This window comes from Mus caroli, unplaced genomic scaffold (assembly GCF_978045245.1).
Source record: "Mus caroli unplaced genomic scaffold, Mus_caroli_1 scaffold_6, whole genome shotgun sequence".
NCBI lineage: Eukaryota > Metazoa > Chordata > Mammalia > Rodentia > Muridae > Mus > Mus caroli.
Window position 1 is genome coordinate 14,302,522 of NW_028227261.1, and position 8,542 is coordinate 14,311,063.

Consider the following 8,542-nt stretch of genomic DNA (forward strand, 5'->3'; position numbering starts at 1 on the left):
TAGGGTCACATTCAATCTTCCCATCCACTGCTCAGTGCTCAGTAAATTTGTGCGGAATGAGCCAATGAATCTGGACAGGATGAACTTCAAGTTGCCACCTAGTTGGTTTAGTGACACAAAATATTTTTTTTCCTACCTACACAATTCTGGCATGTTCAAGTAATAAACAGCTCAGTAAAGAGAGACCAGCAAGATGGCTCAGTTTTTAAAGGGGTCTGTGCTGTGCCCGATGATCCGGGTTCAGTCTCTGCTACCTACATTTTTGAAGGAGAAATCATTCACTATGTAGCCTAGACTGGTCTTGTATTTGTAACATTCCTCCTGCCTTAACCTCCCGGATTATGCTCCGGGATTTTACAGGTGTTCACCAATACCACACCTGGTCAGAATAGTGACTTTTATATAACACATACATTGCTTATTAAGTATATTGACCTATCTCAGACTATGTTTCATATATGCCTGTATCATGTAATGTATATAATCTATTCATATGCATAGTTTAAATATTCTATATTTTATACATTATTGAGCTTTGGGTCTGTCACTTAAAAAAAAACCATTTAACTGCAAATATCCACATTCCATACGATGTAAGAGAGTAAGTCTCAGTTATACAGTTGTGTTCTCTCGTTGGTTTTGTATGTTGCGTGTAGCAGAAGACTACATAATTTCGACTTAAAATAGCTGTTAGTGGGAAAAATGTGCAGTTTCATAAAAGAATGTTTATAATTTGGGGAGTTTTCGATTTTGTTTGCTGTTTGCTTGTTTTGGGGGCTTCTGGGTTTTTGTTTTTGTTTCTTTTTTAAGACAGAGATTTGTTATGTGGCCCAGCTGGCCTCCAATTTATGATCCTCCTGCCTCTGTTTCCAGAGTGCTGGGATTACCGGGTGTTCACTGCCTGGTTATAACATTTATTATTCTAGAAAATATTTTTTATTTTATATTAATGAGTGTTTTCCTGAATGTGTACATGTGTATGTATGTATATATATATATATATGTGTGTGTGTGTGTGTGTGTGTATTGAACACAGTGCCTACAGAGGCCACAGGAAAGTGTCAGGTCCCTTGGAGCAGTAGTTACAGAAGGCTGTGAACCCTTCTGTCATCCCAGCATGTAAGCAGAGGCAGGTGGATCTCTGTGAGTTTGAAGCTAGCCTGGTCTACACAGCCAGCTCTGGGCTAGACAGCACGACTGTTAGGATACTGTTGCAAAAACCCAAACATAAATGAGTTCATCTTTTGACAGGTTCTTACCTGCTGACCCATCTCTCCAGCCCATAATATTTATTTTTTAGAGCATTTTTCATAATCTAAAGAGATAAACTATTTGTGTTTCACAATACCTCTCATCAATTATGGCTGGTTTTAGTATTCAGTTGTGAAATTGCTCTGGAGAAATGTGAATAAAAGCAACAGAATAGATGGAAAGCTTTTTAGGAGTAGGCAGGGGCTTTAGATGCTTAGCTTAACCCCTTTATTTTACAGATATAATATAAAACAGACCCAGGGACATTGGACATCACCAGGTTGAACAAATGCCCAAATCCAAACACTCAAAAACAAACAAACAAAAAAACCCCAAAAAAAAAAAAAAAAAAAAAAAAGCCGGACGTGGTGGCGCACGCCTTTAATCCCAGCACTTGGGAGGCAGAGGCAGGGGGATTTCTGAGTTCGAGGCCAGCCTGGTCTACAAAGTGAGTTCCAGGATAGCCGGGGCTACACAGAGAAACCCTGTCTCAAAAAACCAAAAAAAAAAAAAAAAAAAAAAAAAAAAAAAAAAAACCCAAAGCTTTCAAAGGCTAAAATAAATATTTTATGAGCATATGCAGGGATCCATTTTACATTTAAGCACTATTTGTAAATCTCACACAAAAGACAACTTTCCTGCGAAAATGTTTGTCTGTCCTCCTGTGAGGACAATTATAATATTTCATCACAGTCAATTATAAGAAGCAGTTGAGGGCCTGTGACTTGTGATGACAAAGCCCACTGTGAATACTGACCCCGTCCATCGTCATGCCTATGTTAACGTTAACTATGTCTGGAAGCTTGAGCCTCCTGGCCCAGGGCGGCTGCTTCCTCTCTTTCGCTCTGTCTGCTGGAAAGTAGTGTGAATTCCGCTCGGCTGAGGGGATTCTAATGAGCTGTCAATCTTGCCCCTAAATTGTTTTGACAGCTGCTCCTAGAGAAGAATATATATATAGAGAGGGTGTTCTACGCACCCAGTTTTTGCCTTGCCATGCCTGCCACGACTTTTTCCAGTACGAGACACCCCTAGCTAGGGGCTCTCTCTCTCCAGTCCTAGTGCACCTTGAATGAAGGACTGTTTTAAGATCCAGTCCCCGAAGTACCAGGCTGTGAAGCTTCAGTCTTCTCAGCAGAGGCTCCTTGGCAGTGCTGCCTCTTCAGGTTTGCTGGGTACAGCCCTTCCAGATCTTAGTACAGAGGACAAGTTCGCTTGCAAGTGCTCAGCCTTAAAGATAACCAGGTTAAGAGGATACCATTTATATAATCAAAATGGCAATGCTCTCCTGGATCCAACTCATTGATGTTCTTCTGTTTTTGTTTGTTTTTTGCCACAAGGTCCTAACAGTAACCCTGGCTGGGCCAGAACTGGCTGTGTAGACCAGGCTGGCTTTGGAGTTACAGAGATCCACCTGCCTCTGCTTCCTGAGTGCTGGGATGACACATGTGTGAGAGACCTCCAATGGTTATTCTAGTTTAGCCATTTGATGGGGGACACTCCTGGGACACAGGACCCGCCCCAATAGGCCAGGGTGAGACTTAGATGGGGCAGGAGAGAGAGAGAGGAGAAGGCGTGAAGTGTGGCACTCTCTTTCTCTCAGATGGATACCAGGAAGTGAACTGCTTTGCTGGACACTACCTGTCTGGGTGGACTCAAAGCTCTGGAATCTCCAAAAGACAGATGCTCAGAGATGACTGGAACTCTCAGATTCACAAAGACAGAAGGCAGAATTGTGGGTGGTTGCCATGGCCTGGCAGAGGGAACTGGAAACTGTCATTTCATGAGTGCAGGGTATCACTTATATAAGATGAAAACATTTCTGGAGCTGGGTGGCTGTAAGAATTAAAAAAAAAAAACAAAAACAAATGGTCGTGATGTCACTGGATTGACACTTAAATAGCCTTAGCTAGTACATTTTATGTTAAATATACTTTGTGACATTTTGAATGTTACTATTTTTAAAATTATTGTATCTTTATTCTTTTCAGATAACTTCACACATCCATACAATGTATCTTGATCGTATTTACTCTGTATGCCTCTCCCCAATTCTTGCCAGGTACACCTCACACCCCCTCCAAACTTCATGTCCCTTTAAAAACATAACCCACAAAGTCTAGTCTGTGGTGCTCATACACTCATGCATGTGATATCATCCACTGGAGGCTGGTTGACCTACCAGGGCCCACATCCCTAAAGAAAACTGACTAACCCTCTCAACTGTCAATGACTCCTTAGCTGTGGTGGGAGCTCCAGTCCCTTGTCCCTCCATCCTGGAATGGTGACTGGCTTGATCTTGTTGTGTAAGTCTTGTGCAGGCAGCCACAGATATGATGACTTCATGAGTGCAACAGTCCTGTCCTGTTATGTCTTGAAGACGCTGGTTTTTTTGTTTGTTTGTTTGGTTGGTTGGTTGGTTTTTCGAGACAGGGTTTCTCTGTGTAGCCCTGGCTATCCTGGAACTCACTTTGTAGACCAGGCTGGCCTCGAACTCAGAAATCCACCTGCCTCTGCCTCCCGAGTGCTGGGATTAAAGGCGTGCGCCACCACGCCCGGCTGAAGACGCTGTTTTACTCTGGCCCTTCTCAATCAACAATTTATTTATTTTATGTATATGAGTACACTGTAGCTGTCTTCAGACACACCAGAAGAGGGCATTGGATCCCATTACAGATGGTTGTGAGCCACCATGTGGTTGTGGTTGCTGGCAATTGAATTCAGGACCTCTGGAAGAGCAATCAGTGCTCTTAACCAATGAGCCATCTCTCCAGCCCTCAATCTCTATTTCTTACAGTCTTTCCATGTCCTCTTCTTCGAAAGTCTGTGAGCCTCAAGGGAAGGAACATGATACAGATGACCCATTTCCGGTTGAGAGTTCCAGTGACACTTATTTCCTGTACTTTAGTTGAATCTGCCTTAGGTGTTGTCCACTGCACAAAGAATCTTCTCGGATGAGTTCTGAGAGCTGCAGTAATCATGGGTAGAGAGATTGGAATTCAGAGGGGAGTTTGATAATATGTCCGTTTAGCAAAATACTAGTAGGTGTTTTACCCCTGGGTCCTATTATCTCCCCAGCCAGGGGTTCTTGGCCCGATTTACAGTACAAACACGTTCCTTCCTAGGTATTGGCCTTAGAGGCAGCTAGAGAGTGACTGGTAATCCCCATAACATTCACACCACCATTGCATCATGGCTACACATTGCCAGGCAGTCTATTGCAGCACAGAGAATTCTCAGCTAGGCGGGGAACGTAGATTCCTCTCCTACCCAAAGGCTGTCAAGGCTCTCTGGTGCTAGAAGATCTGTCTAGAAGCAAGGAAGTGTCTTGATCAGAATCGCTAGATTCCTCCATGACTTGTGACAAAAGCATTTGAAGTCCTCAGTCATTGAGTTTTACCATTAAAACCAAGAGCCAGAGCCTATATTGTTTGGGGGTGGGGGAGGGGCTCAGGAACACACCTGACTAACGTTTTAAGAACACCTGGCCAAGGGCCAGTTTAACAACCTATGGTTTCAGGTGTAAGGTAACTCTTACTGAACACACACACACACATACACACACACACACACACACATGCACATACACAGATACACACATACATCACACACACATACACACACATACATACACACACACACACACATACACACACAAACACACACATACACACACACACACACACACCACATATATGTGGCTTTAAAAGAACACTATGTTTCTATATTGCTTTTTCAAACATCCGTAGTGTTGACTGTCTCTTCTCCTGTACACACCTATCCCTTCCCCTGACAAACACCTCTCCCCAGTTGCCCCTTTTATACCATTTTTTAGAGAGAAAGAGAAAAAGTCTCACTATGTTGCCCAGGCTGGGTCAGCCTCCTTAGCAGCCGAGATTACAGGCAAGCACCTCCATGTCAGCCTCAAACCACCATTTTTTCCTTGCTGGTGTTAAACCCAAGGCCTCCTGCGTGCTAATCAAATACTCTTAACTCTGAGCCACACCCCTAGTCCCCGGAGGTGTTCTCCCAGAATTCTAGAGACTTTTGTACAGAGTATAAGCGAACATATTTGTGATATTAATATTTCATGAGGGGTGAGAACGAAGCAACTTATTTTTTTAAATATTTGTTTATTATTATATTTAAGTACACTGTAGTTGTCTTCAAATGCACCAGAAGAGGGCATCAGATCTCATTACAGATGGTTGTGAGCCACCATGTGGTTGCTGGGATTTGAACTCAGGACCTTTGGAAGAGCATTCAGTGCTCTTAACCACTGAGCCATCTCTCCAGCCCCTCGAAGCAACTTATTGAAGACAAGGTTTATATGGGCATATGATTTATGAAGGATAGGAGTCTGTCATGACAGGCAGGCACAGCGGCAGGGGTCTGATGCTGTGAGCTCACATTCTCAAGCCCAGTCGGGAAGCATAGAGTGGTAAACTAGCCCTGGAGCAAGACTTTTAACCTCAAAGCCTTTTCGCTTCGACATACGTCCTCCAGCAAGAATGTATCTCCTCGTGGTGGCGCACACCTTTAATCCCAGCACTCCGGAGGCAGAGGCAGGCGAATTTCTGAGTTCGAGGCCAGCCTGGTCTTCAAAGTGAGTTCCAGGACAGCCAGGGCTATACAGAGAAACCCTGTCTCGAAAAAACAAAAACAAAAACAAAAACAAAACAAAAAAAAAAAAAAAGAAAAGAAAAGAAAAGAAAAGAAAAGAAAAAAGAATGTACGTCCTAAAGCTCCCCAGGCAGTGCCACTAACTGTGGACCCAGTTTTTATAGACCCAGATCCGTGGAGGGGGTTTCTTATTCCAACCGCCACAGGGAGGGATTAAGAAAAACAAACATGGGCTGGTGAGATGGCTCAGTGAGTAAGAGCACCCACTGCTCTTCCAAAGGTCCTGAATTTGAATCCCAGCAACCACATGGTGGCTCACAACCATCCGTAACCAGATCTGACTCCCTCTTCTGGAGTGTCTGAAGACAGCTACAGTGTACTTACATATAATAAATAAAGAAAAGAAAAGAAAAGAAAAGGAAAGAAAAGAAAAGAAAAGAAAAGAAAAGGAAAGAAAAGAAAAGAAAACAAACATGAAAAATGCAAAGAGCTCTTAAGGTGGGAAAATAATAAAAAGTGGAATATATATATTGGATGAGTCTGGGCTCCATATTCCAGCCAAGCAGAAACATCTCAAGGTGAGGCAGGAAAATCAAGTGTAGTTATCCAGGACAGTTTTGCAAACAGTTGTGGTATTTATAGCCAGATATTCCTATGATAAGGAAGATGTTTTTCTGTACCAAGTAGAATGTTTGTTTAGCAACCTCTCTGTCCATGTCTGACTAGAGGCCACACCTGCTCTCTAGTCAATGATGACACTGCTGCTGTTGCACATGCAAAGTGTCCCCTGAAGGTTAGAAGTCTCACCCAGCTTCACAATGAAAGTTAGTCAGGGGCCCACAGGGGCTGGTGTCAGTGCCTACGAATTCCCACTCTGGTGTTTCAGCCCAGACAGGCGCTGCCTTGCCTATAACACTTGTATGGTTGCCTTATGTTGTTGAAGTGACCTTTGTGACACCTTCTTCTTCTTCTTCTTCTTCTTCTTCTTCTTCTTCTTCTTCTTCTTCTTCTTCTTCTTCTTCTTCTTTTTCAAGACAGGGTTTCTCTGTGTAGCCCTGGCTGTCCTGGAACTCACCAGGCTGGCTTCGAACTCAGAAATCCGCCTGCCTCTGCCTCCTAAGTGCTGGGATCAAAGGCATGCTCCACCACGCCTGGCTTGTGACACATTCTTATCAAGACTGCCAAAGAATTCCTATTTCTGTGGGTAGTCCAAGAATCCTTATAAGGAAATCAGAGCTTCAATCCTTTGGGCAGAGTGAAGGACGGAAGAAACAAGAATTTAAGGCATCTTACGCCCAGTAGGGGACTGAATCTAGCTAATCCAGCACCCTACTGCTGAGCACCAGCCCAGCTATGGCTGTGACTATGACTAAACAGGGTGCTGGAGAAATGGCTCAGCAGTTAAGAGCACTGACTGCTCTTCCAAAGGTCCTGAGTTCAAATCCCAGCAACCACGTGGTGGCTCACAACCATCTGTAATGGGGTCTGATGTCCTCTTCTGGTGTGTCTGAAGACAGCTATGATGTACTCATACATATAAATAATATAAATAAATAAATGTTTAAATGACAAAACAGAGCACTGTGTTTACCACTCAGCAGTGTCTATGTGGAAGACCTGTGCCTGTCACTCACACACAGTGAAGATGGGATGGGATTGTTTTTCTCTCCTGGGCTTAAGATACCTTTGGGGTATAAGACAGGCATGTTCAGGAATTGCACCACAGCAGACAGACAGCACACAGGTAGTTGCAGATGCAGGTGTTGTAATGAGATCACAGAAAGAAGAAATGACACACATGGGTTCTATTTCTGGGTTAGAAAGTGCCTTCCATGGGGCTGGAGAGATGGCTCAGCGGTTAAGAGCACTTACTGTTCTTCCAGAGGCCCTGATTTCAATTCCCAGCAGCCACATGGTGGCTCACAACCATCTGTAATGAGATCCAATGCCCTCTTCTGGTGTGTATGAAGACAGTTACAGTGTACTCATATATATTAAATAAATATTAAAAGAAGAAGAAGAAGAAGAGGAGGAGGAGAAGGAGGAAGAGGAAGAGGAGGAAGAGGAGGAAGAGGAAGAAGAAAAAGAAAATGTCTTCCAACATTCATGTACTTAGTGGCCTCAGAATGTGACTTTTCAATAGACTCTTTGCAGATATAACTCGTGGAGACCATCCTCATCTAGGGTGAACCTCAAATACAGTGGCTGGTATTCTTTTTTTTTTTTTTTTTTGGGGGGGGGGTTTCGGGACAGAGTTTGTCTGTGTAGTCCTGGCTGTCCTGGAACTCACTCTGTAGACCAGGCTGGCCTCAAACTCAGAAATTCACCTGCCTCTGCCTCCTGAGTGCTGGGATTAAAGGTATGCGCCACCACGCCCGGCAGTGGCTGATATTCTTTCAGTGAAGGCAGAGGCTCTGAAATGATGCAGTCCACACGCTGAGAAGTACAGAGGCAAACCCAGGATTTGGCGAGAGGCATGTAACTGGTTATCCCTTTGAACCCTCAGAAGGACCTAGCCCTACCCATGCCTGCAGAATGGTGAGAGAACCCTGCAAATGGCTTTAACTCAGCAACTTTGTAATACTGTATTGTGTACAAAAGCCACAACACTAAGGAAGATTTCACCCAGTAGCTGGCTTCTAAGTAAGAAAGACAAACTGTGGATGCAGAA